General features: G+C 43.1%; 1 protein-coding gene across 3 annotated transcripts in view; it reads right to left on the bottom strand.

Moving 5' to 3' along the window:
* CUNH4orf19 (chromosome unknown C4orf19 homolog) overlaps positions 1-14,977 on the bottom strand; it is a 111,493-nt gene that overhangs the window by 25,785 nt on the left and 70,731 nt on the right. The window contains exons 1-2 of one of the 3 annotated variants that reach the window (XM_010622408.2): positions 13,875-13,996; positions 9,698-9,747 (exon numbers count right to left, since the gene is read on the bottom strand). The exons of 1 other annotated variant lie outside the window; for it this stretch is intronic. The gene's annotated coding sequence lies outside the window, so the exon portion shown is untranslated. Of the gene's footprint in view, positions 1-9,697; positions 9,748-13,874; positions 13,997-14,977 lie in introns of those variants that run through there. One more of the 3 variants, XM_033758893.1, reaches the window with a different exon arrangement.

The following is a 14,977-nucleotide window of genomic DNA, read 5'->3' as shown; positions in this document are numbered from 1 at the left end:
TTTTTTTTTTTTTTTTTTTTTTAACTTTTGAGACAGAGGCTGAGTTACTGAGTTGCCCAGGCCGTTCTTGAACGTGCCATCCTCCTGCCTCAGTCTTTCAGACTGCTAGAAGGATAGGTGGGAACTGATTTCTTTTTTGAGACAGCATTTTGCTAAGTCCCTAACTTGCCTAAATTAGGCTTGAATTTGCTGTTCTCCTGCCTCAGCCTCTTGAGTGCTGGGATTACAAGCATGCACCAGTGTGGCTGGCTTAGCCAGTGACTTCTAGGCAAGTTTCTTTGTTCAGTGAACTCCAGTTGTCTAATCTGCAAACAGGAATGATAACAGTCCCTGCTTATCCAGGCTGGTGTGCAAGTTCATACGATAAGAATACGTGAAGCATTTACCACTGTGTCTGGCCTGTAGTCAGTGTGTTTAGTCGGCACTACAGTTCACACGTGTTTACTATGTACTGAGGCATCTCAGGGACTTTCCATACTCATTAATTGAAACTTTACAACAACTCTTATAAATGGGAGCATATTTTATTATTTATTACTGTGTGTGTGTGTGTGTGTGTGTGTGTGTGTGTGTGTTTTAGGGTCTTGCTGTGCAGTTCAGGCTGAATTTGAACTTACAGTGTAGCTTAAGTTGATCTCAAACTCGTGGTGATTCTCCTGCCTCAGCCTCCAGACTGCTAGGTTTACAGTCATGCACTACAGTCATGCACTACAGCCATGCACTGCTTGGGGAACAGTATTTTATAGATACTCAAATGAACAAAGAAAAGTTTATACTACTTGCCTAAGGTTATAAATCTAGACAGTGAGATAGTGTTGCTATCTGTGACACTGTGCTTATTGTCTCCATATTATTATTATGTCCTGGAATCTCTCTTGGTAGGTTCTGTTTTATTTGTTTGCTTGTTTGTTTTTCTGAATTCACTGGATTACAACACAAGAAGCAATTTGTGTGCCAGAAACTTTTTTTTAACCATAACAAGGCTTTATTATGGAGAGGATCCGCTGGCCTGTCTCCAAACAAAGGAAAGGAAGCAACATGTGTGCCAGTAACTTTTGCAAAAGGTTCTGGTTTCTTTTGATCTGGCCTCTTAACACCATTTTAGAGGTGTGGTTTCAACCACTTACCACCAGGTGGCGGTATGAGCTAGTTATTACTCGTTTAAGAGAAGGGACTTGACAGAGAAAGGGCCTCAGAAATTCAAGAATTATGGCACAAATAGCCACATGGCAAAGTTAGGCAGGTGATGTGGTAAATACTTTAGACAGTTACTGTCAACTTCAACTCCTGGTGGCCATGGTACCACCATCTGGCAGGGCCTCCAGCAGCACTGGATGGGCATGGAGTTTATTCCATAGTTGGGCAGAACAGGGCAGAGTCAAAGGACTCCTGTTACCAGGCACAAGCTCCTTTCACACAAGTGCTTGTCAGACCCCTGGATCACTGTCTGCCTCCTCCACCCCTGTATGTTTGGGGAACATTCTGAGGACGGGGCTGAGGCAGGAAGGAGCACCTTGGTGTGGAGGGGCCTAGATCTCCTTCGGTGAACTGGAGGCTACTCTTCCGTGCAGCCCACTGGGTGCTTATCCCAGTCCTGTGGTGCCCATGGTGTGAGCCAGAGGAGGGAACAAGGCTGTGAACTGAGAGACAAAAACCACAAAGTAAACAGGGTCCAGCTGGAAGGGCTTAGGGGGAAAATGCCTATTATTTGTATTTTAAGTAAATTAAGAACACTGAATATGAAATGGCAAAATTTTAAGGAATGATTAGGCTGTATTAGAATATATACAGAACACACACACACACACACACACACACACACACACACACACACACACACATATATATATCTCCAGTTCTGCTAGTCACAGTCAACCCTTTGGATACTTGCTGGGGTGTTTTTGTAGTGGCAGTTGAACCCAGAGCTACATCCCCAGTCTTTTTTTTTTATGTTGTATTTTGAGATGAGGTCTCACTGAGCAGCTAAGTTGCCTAGCCTAGGCTCGAACTTGCCATCCTCCTGCCTCAACCTCCCAGAGTACTAGCATTTCAGGCATGTGCCACCACATCCAGCTGTTTTGGGGTAAGTTCTGAGAAGCCAGGTGGGCCCCTGCTGTCTGGACTCTTAATCCCTGTGAGTAGACTCCTGCCAAGGGAAGGTGAGGTGCAGTTCATTGCTGAGTAATGGCTGGGTGTGTGGGCACAGGCTGAGGATCCCAGGAGTCACACAGAGTGCAGGGTACAGGTCTTGAGCACCCAGGGGCCTGAGATCAGGCTCCCAGGTGATGCTGAGGCTGCCTGGGGACTGTACTTTGAGAACCACTGTTTTGTGCTTTAAATGTAGGAAGGCACTTCAGACTTTGCTAAGTTGTTGGTTGGCTTATGTGCGCTTTCTGTAAAGAGGGAGGTCAACATTTTACAGCCCATGGCAAACAGGGAGGTCCCAGGCGTTAGTGCTGGGTTCTTTTGGTGACAAGCAGTTTGGGCCAAACCAACTTAACCCACATTACCATTTGGTTCGAACACTGTTTGGGGTAGAAACTAATACTTGTAATAACTGTTCCAATCATATCTATAACTGGTGCAGTTTTTTACAATGTCTTAAAGGTATAAAACTATTTCTTTTCCAGAACTTGCTTACTTACATGTTTTCATTTATGTTTAACTTTTCATCCTTATCTATGGGTGTAACACAGAAAAATTGCAATAAGCCAAGTATCTGAAAACACGGGATTCATTTGAACAAAATAAGTGATTAAATTAAATGATTGAGGCACGGCTGGAACAGCTGAGACGCTGTACTGCTCTGTGATCCATTTCCTGACCTCCTTTTGCTTGGCTCAGATGTTCAGGGCGCCATACTGCTGGGGCTCCCTCGCCTTCTGGGTCTGGGTAGATTCCACCCCTGGAAAGCACTGGTGAAAACTGGAAGGGGAAGAAGGGAGAACTAGGGGGTTCCTTCTTTCTCTCTCTGCCCTGTCCATCCTGGCAGCGGCTCTATCTCCTCACAGCTCCAGATGCCCAGCAGCTCCTTCTCTCTGTGGCACCAACTCTGCCGCCCTTCTCCGTGGTTCTAGGGGCTGCTTCTGTCTCTTACCATCGGGCGGTGTCTTAGTCTACTCTCTGCTGATGTAACAGAATACTACAGACCTGCTAATTTATAAGGAAAACCAATTTATTTCTCAGTTCAGGGAGCTGGAGGTTCAGGGTCTGAGCCTACATCTGATGAGGGCCTCCTTGCTACACTGTAGCATGGCAGCAGCAGGTACAAACTGATGCATATGTGAAAGAGAAACAAGGGGCCCTGGTGAGTGTGAGAAGGCAGGTGTAAGTCACCCTAGGATCAGGAACCTGCTCCTGACATAACCACATTCATCAGTTCATGGGCCTGAGCCCTCCTGATGTAAACACTGCGTCCTCTGGTGGCCCCACCTTCCAGCGTGGTTGCCTTGAGCATTGAAGTTCACAATGAGTTGGGAAGGGGACGCACATTCAAACCACATCGGAGACGAACGTTTCCCCACTTGGGCAATCTGTGTCGCTTTACCATCTCATTCGGTCTCTCAGCTCTTCCAACACCTGCATAACCAAATGACCATCCCTACACAATCCCCTCTATCAGAAAGGGCAGGATGCTGTTCCCAGCTTGACCTTACCTAATACAATTAATATCCTGGCCAAAGGTGCTTGGGCTAAGTAAGTGGCGAAGTTGTGGACTCTATAAAAGTCGGTGTCATGTGACACGCATGTTGTGTTTGCTGCAGAGCTGACATGGGACAGGTCAGAGGCTGGGGACGCTGAGGGTGGCCACTGCACACCAAGGCCATCAGCACTTCCATCCTTTCCATCAACTTTGCTGCCCCTTGCATCAGTCACTACAGGGCGAGTCTCGCCGTGTCTCTTCCAAGCTCCTCAGCCCCCTTTAAGTAGATATCCAAAACTTCCACTGGAGAAGTATAAGGGCAAAAGGGCCTTCACACCATCTTCCATAACATCACCACTCAGCATCGTCGGTGTGTGTGAGTGATGGCCAGTTACTAAATTTAGATTTTCTTCTTGTTTGCTAAATGTGGAAGGTTCTATGTATTATTAGTATACGTGTAGGGCACTAAAATCCATGCCCCTCATCAATGCAGCAGCAGGAAATTCATCTTTAACACACCCCCAAGTGTCTCATTGAAAGACCAATTCAGTTGTTTAAAGAAAAAGAATTGAAAACTCTTGGAGTTGGTAATTAAGATAGCTTCATGTGCTTATCAATGCACTCCTGATATGCAGTTGTTTCCTGGCATCCATAGGATCTAGTTCCACAATATCCAGATAATAAAATCCTTGGCTGCTTAAGTCTTTATATAAAAATGGTGCAGTATTTGCTTATAGCCTACCTATATCCTCCCCTGCATTATATTTATCTCTATCTCTGAGGGGGGGAAGAATGAACTGGGGATTGAACCTTGAACCTAGGGCTTTTGTAGTAAGCTACATCCCCTGCTGTTTTTTTTTTTTTTTTTTTATTTTGTGACAGAGTCTTAATAAACTGCTAAATTGCCCAGGCTTGGCTTGAATTTGCGATCTTCCTGCCTCAGTCTCCTAGTATACTGGGATTAAAGGTGTGAATCACCATGGTTGGCTGCTTATATTGTACTTTAAGTCATCTCTAGGTTTTACTTCTATTACCATATACAACTGAAAGCTATGTAAATAGCTGTTACAACAAGGATTAAGGACAAGGAAGTTTGCACAGGTTCAGTACAGATGGACCTGTTGAAGGTTTAACTAGATAGTGCATGCCAGCAACAGTGTAACATTCTCCCCCGCCCCCCAGAATGCTTTCCATCTGGGGCTGGTAGGAGCCACAGTGTGGAACCCATAGGTACACAGGACTAGGTGTGTATGCTGAAAGAGTCACAAAGCTGTCACAGATGGATCTGAAGAGAAAGTGCTGAGACCTTGCAGAGAGTCAACCAATCACACACACAATCTCACATCCATTCAGAATCCCATCACCTAGCTTTCCCTAAATTCAGCTACTCAGGTTGAAAACTGTTCAGGGAAGACTTGGGAGAACGTTTTCTGCAAACTGAGCCTGTCCTTCAGGGGAGTTACCACAGCACTGTAATGGTGCTGAGCCAGGGTGTGACCAGGATGGCTTTGTCTCTGAGAAAATGGGTGTGTGTGCCCTGGAGAATTTTCAGACAACACAAACAGTCTATGATGTTTCTCCACTCAGTGTGTACAGTTCTGTCTTTTCCATGTGGAGTCAGTGGACCCTCTTCTGTCATGCTCTTGGCCACTACTGTGACAAGATCATCTGACAAAACTCACCTTACCTCAGCTTATTAGACTGATTTACCACACTTAGGTTCAGGTTGCAAGGCAAGCTCAGCATGCCCAGTCTTTGGTGAGGTATCTGCCTAAACACGCCAGAGAAAACCTTATACTTTCATTTCTATGACTTCAATATCAGAAGGAATGATTAGTCAAAACATAATACATCTGTGGGGCACTCTGGGAAGCTGAGGCAGGAGTATTCCAGTTTGAGTATTACGTAGGCTATTTAGTGACATAGTGAGACCCTGTCTCAAAATAAAAATTAAAAAGGATTAGGGATGTAGTTTAGGGTTTAATCCCACATTACAACCAACTATCCAACAAACAAACTACCCATGTAAAATCATATCAGGAGCTGTGATGCAATAAAAATCTATTCAGTCTTTGCCCTTGGTTCTTGACAGAGAGCTCCCACAACCTTTGGGATTTCCTCAGTCATAGGAGCATCTTTAGGATTCCCAGGATACCCTCTGCCTTGGGCTCAATAATTTGTTAGAATGGCTCACAGAACTCAGAGAAATGCTTTGCTTACATTTGCTCGTTTGTTATAAGGTGTGTGTCGTAAAAGAGAAGGATGAGCACTCAGAAGATGAAATATATAAAGTAAAATCCAAAAAGGTCAAGAGCAGAATCTTCTTTCTTGAGGGGTTGGGGTGCTCCACCCTCCTCCAATGGTGCATTTACCAGTTTGGCAAATTGGATAGTCTGTGAGGTTTTAGAGTTTTACTCAAGACCCTCACACCCACCCAGCAGGGGTCAGTGGATGGACTGAAAGCCAAAGCCTCTTTATTGCTGGGCCTTTCCGGTGACTGTCCTCACCTTGAGCTGTCTAGGGCCCTAATTTAAATCACCTTATTAGCATAAGATAAACGCAAGTATAATCCTGTTCCACCGAGTACCTGAGCAATGCTCATCCGATGAGTCAGGGTCATAAAAGACTGAGAGATGAGAAAAAGAGACTGAAGGAGCCTAGAGAGACTCAACAATTCAATGGTATATGCTATCCTGGACTAGATCCTAGAAAAGGGGCCAGAGTGGAGAAAAAGACTTTGGAGCACATTACTAATATTAACATCTTAGTCTTGATAAGTGGAGTATGGCATGAAAGCTGTTAACATCCAAGGAAGCACACCGACGCATGTATAGGAACTCTCTGCACCATCTTTGGAATTCTCCTATAAACCTTCTGTAGAGGTACCGCTCTTCCGTCAAATTCGTATAAAATAAGAAAATTTGAAAGTGAATGCCCATAATACATTCTTTTACTATTATCATGATGAACTAAGACCATATATAACCGGACAAAAATACATACCCATCGTACACATGGGGAGATGTACACTTCTGCAAGTTCAGACCTCGTGAAGTATGGCAGTCTTGTGTGACCAAGCCCTTAACTCGCAGTATCTGATGGCAACCAGCTCCAGGCACACGGAATCAGAACTGCATGAAACTGTAGGACACTCAGCTCGTGTCCGGAGTTGGGGGATCTGCTTCATGTGCAAAAGCCCCACATGTTCACTCACAGAAGCAATGTGTTCCATACGGTGATATAATGTGCTCAAGCAGTGTAGGGCAAGATTGCTCTGGAGCAATCTCTGGGTGTTTCTGGGTGCAGGTCTCAGGGTCCACACCAGGGGGAATTCAGCACAGGGTATGAATGCTCCCTCTGCCAGGCTGCCCTAAGCCTCTCCTCCTATGGACTCTGCCAGTGTCCTGTTCTAAGACCCCACTGTCTCCTCACTGCAATCACCGCATTTTCCTGTCACCTCACCCACTCATGTCTCCTTCCTAAACATTTGCCACCCAGAAGTCACAGGATCTTTTCAGACTACAGACTTGAATCACTGTCACGCCCTCTCCATGAAACTTTTCAGAGGTGTCCCATGCTCTCAGGATATTTAGCAACACATAATAGCAAAGATGATACTAAGAATGTCAAACTTACATACAGCTTCTTATATACAAGATACTAAAATTACATACGCAATTGAACTTCATAATTGTGAATTCTATATTTGTGAATACACTCAGTTGATCAGACTTATCTGTCTCCCCAAATCAGTACTCATGATGCTTGTGTGGTCCTTCTTGAATGTACACAGCTTCTTATATACAAGATACTAAAATTACATACGCAATTGAACTTCATAATTGTGAATTCTATATTTGTGAATACACTCAGTTGATCAGACTTATCTGTCTCCCCAAATCAGTACTCATGATGCTTGTGTGGTCCTTCTTGAATGTACAGAATAGTAAAAACTGAGTCATCTGAAGTACATGTTTCTACCTAAGCTCAAACAGGGCAACTGTCGGCCTCCTTGTTTTAGCTCTTATACTCTAATTGTCTTTTTGTGATCTATTTAGTGCCAGCGTTTTGTATATTTTCTCCCTCTCTCTTTCCTTCCTTTTTCCCCTCCTTTTTTTTTTTTTCCTTTTTTGGTGATTTCACTGTTTCAGGAGTCCTAAGCCTAGTGCTAAAGTGCCATCTAGAGGTCATAAGTGTAGGGAGGCTGCATGGTGCTTTGCAGAGAAAATATGAGTCTTAGATAGCTTCAATCAGGTGTGAGATATGGTTTTGTTAGCTCTGACCTCGATGTCAGTGAATTAACAACATATTTTTAAATGAGGTTCCTGAAACAGAAACACACATACAGTGAAGGTGTGCACTGATTGGCTATGAAAATGTTATGACATGAAAGATTTCCAGGAACCTATGCCTATAATTCCTTTGGGACCAGTGGTTCCCTATTCACTGGCAAATTGTTTGAGGCAACTTTAGAACATAACCATAATGAGTTGTGAGCGCTGACTGCAGTAACTCATTTAAAACTTATAAGAATCTTATAAAATGAACAAGGTTTTCTTTATAGCACATACAACCCTCCAGCATATTGTCTCATTTTTATTCACAGCCATACTGGCCTTCTTTTAAATCTTTAAACTTAAGTGTCTTTCTAGAACAGGACAGATAACTATATCAAGGGCCACCCTCATTTTCATTAAAAACATCAATACAGAAAATAAAAGGCATCTCTCTGCCAGAAAAAGGATCAAGGACTTGTCACTGGCTACTTCTTTTGCCTTCCAACCTCAGTTTCAAGGCCTACTATCCTGCTCCCATGTTACTGTTCATCTTGGCTTCTTAATATCCCTTCAAAAGTTTATTTATTAACTATTAATTAATGTGAATCCTGGGGGCCAAAGACACTAATGCAGTTAGAAAGAAGAGGGGAAGAAGAACCAGAGCCAGTAACTTGGCATCCTGGCACATGAGAAACTTGGAGTGTGGAGAGATGGTGCTCTGTATCGTAACAGTGTTTCCTGTTTGAAGTTGATGCCGTGGTACGTAGATGTAGATGGAAGGAGATGGAAATATAGGTGAGAATGACTAAGTGCAGAAAGTCAAGAAGGCTTTGAGCCTGGGGTGCTGAATGATACGGAGTAGCTGGTAATGCCCTAGCTGTAGCAATAAGTAGAGGAAAGGGCAGAATAGGCAGATGACATTGAGCTCCCAGAGGAAGAAGAGGCTCTGCAGGAAGGAGGCAGCTGGAGGATACAAGGATAATGGATAACAGGAAACAGGAATGTATGAAGGAAACAAGGATAATGTGTCCACTGCCTTTGAGATATGCCTGGGGTTGGGGGTGGGCTAGATCCACTGGAGTAAAACATGTAGAAGATGAACATGATGAAGGTGTTGGGAAAAACCAGAGAGAAATAAATGGAAGGAAAGTCTGTAATTCCATGACCTGGTTCCTACACTTGAGAATACACTGGAGTCACCCAGAAGGGTGGACATCATGGCCACAGCTTCTGATTAAGTAGGTCCAGGACGAAAACAGAGAAGCTGCATTTCTAACATGTTCCTGCAGGGGCTGGTGCTGCTGCTCCCAGGATGAGAGCTACGGTTTGGTTCTGGAGCACAGGTCCCACTGCAGAGCACCCCAAATGCCTGAGGGACAGAATGACTGAAGCCTTCAGCACGAAGATCTGGACAGGCCATCACCCCCGACACACAGGTGATATATATATATATATTTTTTGTTGTTTTTGTTTTTGGTTTTTTTTTTTTTTTGGTATGAGGGATCCAACTCAGGACCTTGCACTTGTGAGGCAGTTGGAGGCCCTTCCCCACAGGTTTTAGAATCATCTCTTCCAACAACAAAAGTAAAAAGAAAAGTGCATATGTCTACATAAGCCTGGATAAGCCAAGAAGAGATTTCAAGAATTGCTCTGTCTACTGGTTCTGTCCAATGTTTTAGATGATAGCAACTATCACAAATGGATAGAAAATTTAATGGAAAGTGGAAAAGTGCAAACAGACTTTTTCTCCAAAGCATAGAAAAAGAATGTAGCTTACCTGTTGAGGAGATTGTCCATTAGGTTTCTCTCATAGTTCAATTTCTCTTCCTGCAATGATAAAACATTGAGAATTGAGGTCTGCATGTTACCTACTTCTCACAGCCAGGCTACATTGGGAAGGTGAGGGAAGACAGCATTATTTTGTGAGGTGCTGGGCTGGATGTGGGACATAGAGGCCCTGGCCCAGAACTGTGAGCCAGGCAGACAAGAGGTTTGAAATTTGTTAGGCCTGACTTGGTGGCCCAGCTCTTAACATTTAGCAACTAATTAACAAATAAGCAACATTTTAGTGCTCCATTCATAAAACAAGATTGGAATGAGATTTAAATGGCACAATGTGTAAGCTGTTTATCACTTGTTGGAATTGTGCAGTAACCCAAAGCTCTCTACTATGGTCTGCATATGTGTGTGTGTGTGTGTGTGTGTGTGTGTGTGTGTGTGTGTGTCCCCATAAAACTCCTATGTTGAAACCTAATTCTCAGTGTGATAGCACTAGAAGGGGGAAACTTTGGGAAGTGATGAGATCATGAAGAAAGAGTCCTCATGAATGGGATTGATACCCTTACAAAAGAGACAACAGAGAGATCCTTTAGTCCTTAGGTCACATGATTCGGCCCTTCTCAGAAAACAAATTTGTTAGTGCCTTGATCTTGGATTTTCCAGACTCAGAACTGTGAGAATTCTACCCTGTTGTTTATAAACCATCCACTAAGCTAGGTGTGGTAGCATATGAGTTTTATCTCAGCACACATGGGAGGTTGAGGCAAGAGGATTGGAAGTTTCAACCCAGCCTGTTCAATATAACAACTTAGCAAGTCTGTCTCAAAAGTAAAAAAAGCGGGGGCTATGGCTCAGTGCCTAAACCTTGGCTTCAAACTCTAGTACCACTAAAACCAGCCAACCAACCAACCAATTCACCAAACAAGCAAAAACACGTATCTGTGGCACTTTGTAACAGTAGTCTGAAAAACTAAGATACTGTAGCTATTAATGTAAGATACTCTAGTTGTTAATAGTGTTGATAAATACTATATTACTGAGTGCCTCTTTACTGATACAGATAGTTTCAACTAAGCAAAGCAAGAGAAATATTAAGGAATCTGCTCCTTTGGGACATATTAAGCATAGTTTCAATAAGTAAATGTGTAATCATTCAATAAGATATATAACTTTGAAAATCTCTGCTTATAGTGAAAACAATGTGAAGCACCTAGGATGAAGCAAATATTCAGATTTTTAGCAATTTTTCAATGATTATTAGAGTATTTTATATAAACACAAGTTTTTTTTCCCTGAGAAATGCTCTAATCCCAAATACACTGGATACTGAGATAATAAATGTGACCTCAAATTTGCCATCCAATACTGGAATGAATTTTTGTTAGCCACATCTTTTCACTTAGCATTTTTTGTTGTTATTTAACAACTTCCTCAAATCTAAAACATTGCTCAAATGTCACATAATTCTACTGTATTATTCTTAATTTTTTTTACCATCGAACTCACATTCAGTACATATATTTGTTGGCAATCAGGACATGAGAAATGATTTCATGCCCATAGGGAGGCAATTATCTAGCTGGAAAGGCAGTAAGAAGAGCTGACAAATAATTAAAATATTATGCAGATAATGAAATGAAGAGGAAACAATCCAATAAAATCCTAAGGAGGTTCAGTCCTGAGAGACTGCAGTACGAGCAGCTCTGAGCGCATTCTGAGATTAGCAGCGGAGAGACGAGAGGAACAGGGGCAGATGGGAGACTCATCACGGCTAGCTACCTTTCAGGCAGAGGAGGGATTGTGACATAGAAGAGGCAGTAAAGGATGGACTATTATTTATTTAGCCAACAAACAACTCTGAACCCCTACTTTATGACAAGCCCTGTGAGAGATACCAGGAAGTGCAGACAAGGGGATGCTGTGTGAGGTGCCAGCGAGGAATGACAGCCTTGTGCGCTGCTCTGGATTCTTGGTGTTCAGGGAGCAAAGCAGTGAGGAGACGAAAGAGAAATGATGAGTTACTTGAAGGAGAGCAGAGGAAAGAAAATAGAACCACAGGGTGGACACCTGCATGAAGGTCCAAAAGGTTCTGGGCAAATGAAACGGAGCAGGAAAAGGTCTTTGAGAGGAGGAACCAGCACCAGGGAATCAACGTTGCACAGAGAAGAGGAGTAATTTTTACACCTGGACCCTTCTTATCCCTTCAGTTATCCTGTATCCCTGTAGAACAAATTTGAAATGTACCTCTGTGGCCATCCCTTTGTCTCCTCACATCAGACTCTACTTGCCTATCAGAGATGCAGCATTTCTGACAAGACCTCAGCAGTCAGCCTTGGCAGGCCTACAACTTCAAGGAAGACACAGAGGGTTCAACGTTGGTGACTTATCCAAGGTCACATAAGGGTTCAGTTGTGAGGAAAAAGGATGTGTTTCCTGGTTTCCTATCTCAGATGAATCGATTCTTTCACATAACTGTTGTCATTGTTTTGCGTGAAGTACTACACTGATAGAAGCTACTCTTAGATGTCTCCACATGTGATGAGAAGTCATCAAGCTGAGCAGGGTGCTTGGGACTGAGAGTATACAAGGGAGCAGATCTCACTCCTTGCCCCTCCATGGAACGTATCATATGGTTGGAAGACAGGTATTGGGGTGGCCAGTGATAGGTGCTTCATCGGTCTGGATATGGTTATCTGGAGTTACAACTATACTTCCACTTAGAGAGACGAACATTTCAACTAATATTCAAAACCTGAGACAGAGGCGACCTTGCCAACAACAGGTCTCGTCAAGTCACTCCCCAGGGAGGAAGCTTTAAGTGGTTCTTCAAGGACTGCCGAGGCTTTCAGGTCTTCACATGGACACTCAAGGCCTTCCCCAACAAGGCACATAGGGCTTGCCTAGGTGACCTCTGAAATGCTAGGCAATTCTACCATCAGCCAATCTGAATTATTTGCTGCTCTTTAAGCATGCCAGTGCTCTCCTGTTTCTATGCTTCTGTACATATTATTTCTCCCAGGTGGCATGCCTTCATGTCTGTGAATAATTACAAATTTCTACTTATCTTTCAAAACTTGTTTCACCCAGCACTTCTTCCAGGAATAATTTTTAAAACCTCCAATCTCCTCTCTCTCCTTTGATTGGAAGCAGCCTGGCAGATTGTCCCTGAAATAAAGACTTGTAGTAGTTCTGGTTTGGTCTTGGTTTTCAGCCTTTTTCACCTGACATATCTGGTGCTGAGACCCAGGAGAAAGGTGGTCCATTAAGCAATGATCCCCCTCAGAATTGGGTCAATTGACTTTTCATCTGTCTACTCCAGACCACATCTGTCTAGCCAAGACCTCATCAGGGATCTTTGTCTGTGCCCTTGCTGACAATACACATCCATACTGGGCACTGATTACAGGGTGAGTAGGCAGTTCAGCTTCCCTCTACTCAGTCCTCTGTCCCATTCTTGTTCTCTCCGTCTGGGGATTTCTCAGAAATCCAAGCGCTTGGTCAGAGAAACCCTCTTGGGTCACTGGGCCCAGGACGGTGCCCTGGGGAATGCCCCATTGGCCCAATTCCTCTCACTCTCCCCTTCCAGGGACTGGCTGGGAAGGATCAAAAGATACAAAAACAGTCCTCCTCTCTTTTGCCCTCCTCCTAGGGAGCTAACTCCTCCTCACCTGCCCTAACATGGACACCCAACAATCCTAACCCTCTCCCCCAATGCCTCTTGGCTGCCTCCTGGCACAATTTGTTCCCTTGGACTGTTGGGACCTGACTTTAAGCAAAAATGATTCACTTTTTATTGCAACCAAGTTTGGCCTCCGTACAAATTAGAGAGTGAATCTCAATGGCCAGAAAATGGCACTCTTGATTTTAACATATTTCATGATTTGTGCAACTTTTATCAACGCAATGACAAATGGTCAGAAATCCCCTATATACAAGCCTTCTTTTACCTACCCCTTCACCCCTCCCTCCATCAAACCTATTTGACCTCTCAGGTACTTGTAGCCCAAACTCCGTCCTCTACCCCTCCCGACTCTCACCTTCCATCTGGCCATCACTCACCACTCACACCTCCCCACCCTATTAATCAGCCTGCTCTTCCATCTCCTCCAGTGCTTCTTCACCTCCACCATCTTGTGACCCTTCCTCACCTCCGCCATCTTGTGACCCTTCCTCACCTCTTCCATCTTGTGTCTCTCCACCACACACCTGCTCTCTCCTTGCCTCTCCAGTCCCTCCCGAATAGGAGAGTGAGTTAACAACCACTTCTCTGCTTGCTCTTCCTTCCCCAGCTTCCTTGGAAGAGAGAGGAAAGACTGCAAATAAAGGAAAATCCTCTCCTGGCCCTGCCTATTTACATATCAACAAGTTATTTGGCAGGCTACATTACCAAGAAATTCCATGGGGCCCTACTGTTTTCTACATAAATATTGGAAAATAAAATATAAGGCTTTAAAACAATTCAAAGAAAATGTAATGCTTAAGATAGGAGCTCAAAGACCAAATGATAGGTTACAGCCCAGTGCCGGCTACAGACTGCTGGCTCCATAGTAAAATCAGCTGCAATGTCCTGCCAGGCAGGAAAAAAAAATTTTTAATTATAAATTCTGCCTAATTGACGAATGTACCTTTTGTCTTCAACTTAAAATAATGTTTGATTGGTGTTTGGTTTCCAGGTGTTTAATTGATGTATTTAAAATATTTCTTTTACATTGCAATTTCTTAAATAGTAATTATGGGGTTTTGTTGTTTTTTTGGTACTGGGAATTGAACTCGGGAACTTGCGAAGCAGGCGATGAAACCACTGTAAATGGTAATTATGGATTAACCTGACCTTCTCTCTACTTTCTGCTTACAGACTTCTGACAATAACTACAACACAAGATTATGCTACTGTTATAAAGCACTTTTACTTCTTCTGATTCTAACTGCAAGAGATCTCTGTTAATTGACCTGTAAAAGTTTTGATTTGTCTTAATTAAAATAGATGTTATGGGCAGAGACTTAGTTCAGTGCTTCTGCCGCCTGCCTCACAAAAGCAAGGTCCCAAGTTCAATCCCTGGTACCAAAAAAAAAAAGTAAAACAGTTGCTATAATTCAATTGACAAATATATTCGAGTGCACTCTAGTTTCATAAAATGTCTGTCTGTCCAATTGTTTGAAAGTTTTGTCCAATTATATTTTTTGATCAAAATGACATCAAAGATACAAACAAATCATTAATTTCTACAACCTGGTTTTACAGGTTAAATAAAAAATTGTCAAGATAATTAAATATAAA

Source organism: Fukomys damarensis, unplaced genomic scaffold (genome assembly GCF_012274545.1).
Source record: "Fukomys damarensis isolate Sample0158 unplaced genomic scaffold, DMR_v1.0_HiC HiC_scaffold_35, whole genome shotgun sequence".
In the NCBI taxonomy this organism is placed as follows: domain Eukaryota; kingdom Metazoa; phylum Chordata; class Mammalia; order Rodentia; family Bathyergidae; genus Fukomys; species Fukomys damarensis.
Note: the sequence above shows the minus strand (reverse complement) of the source record. Positions and strands in the feature narration are given on the sequence as shown.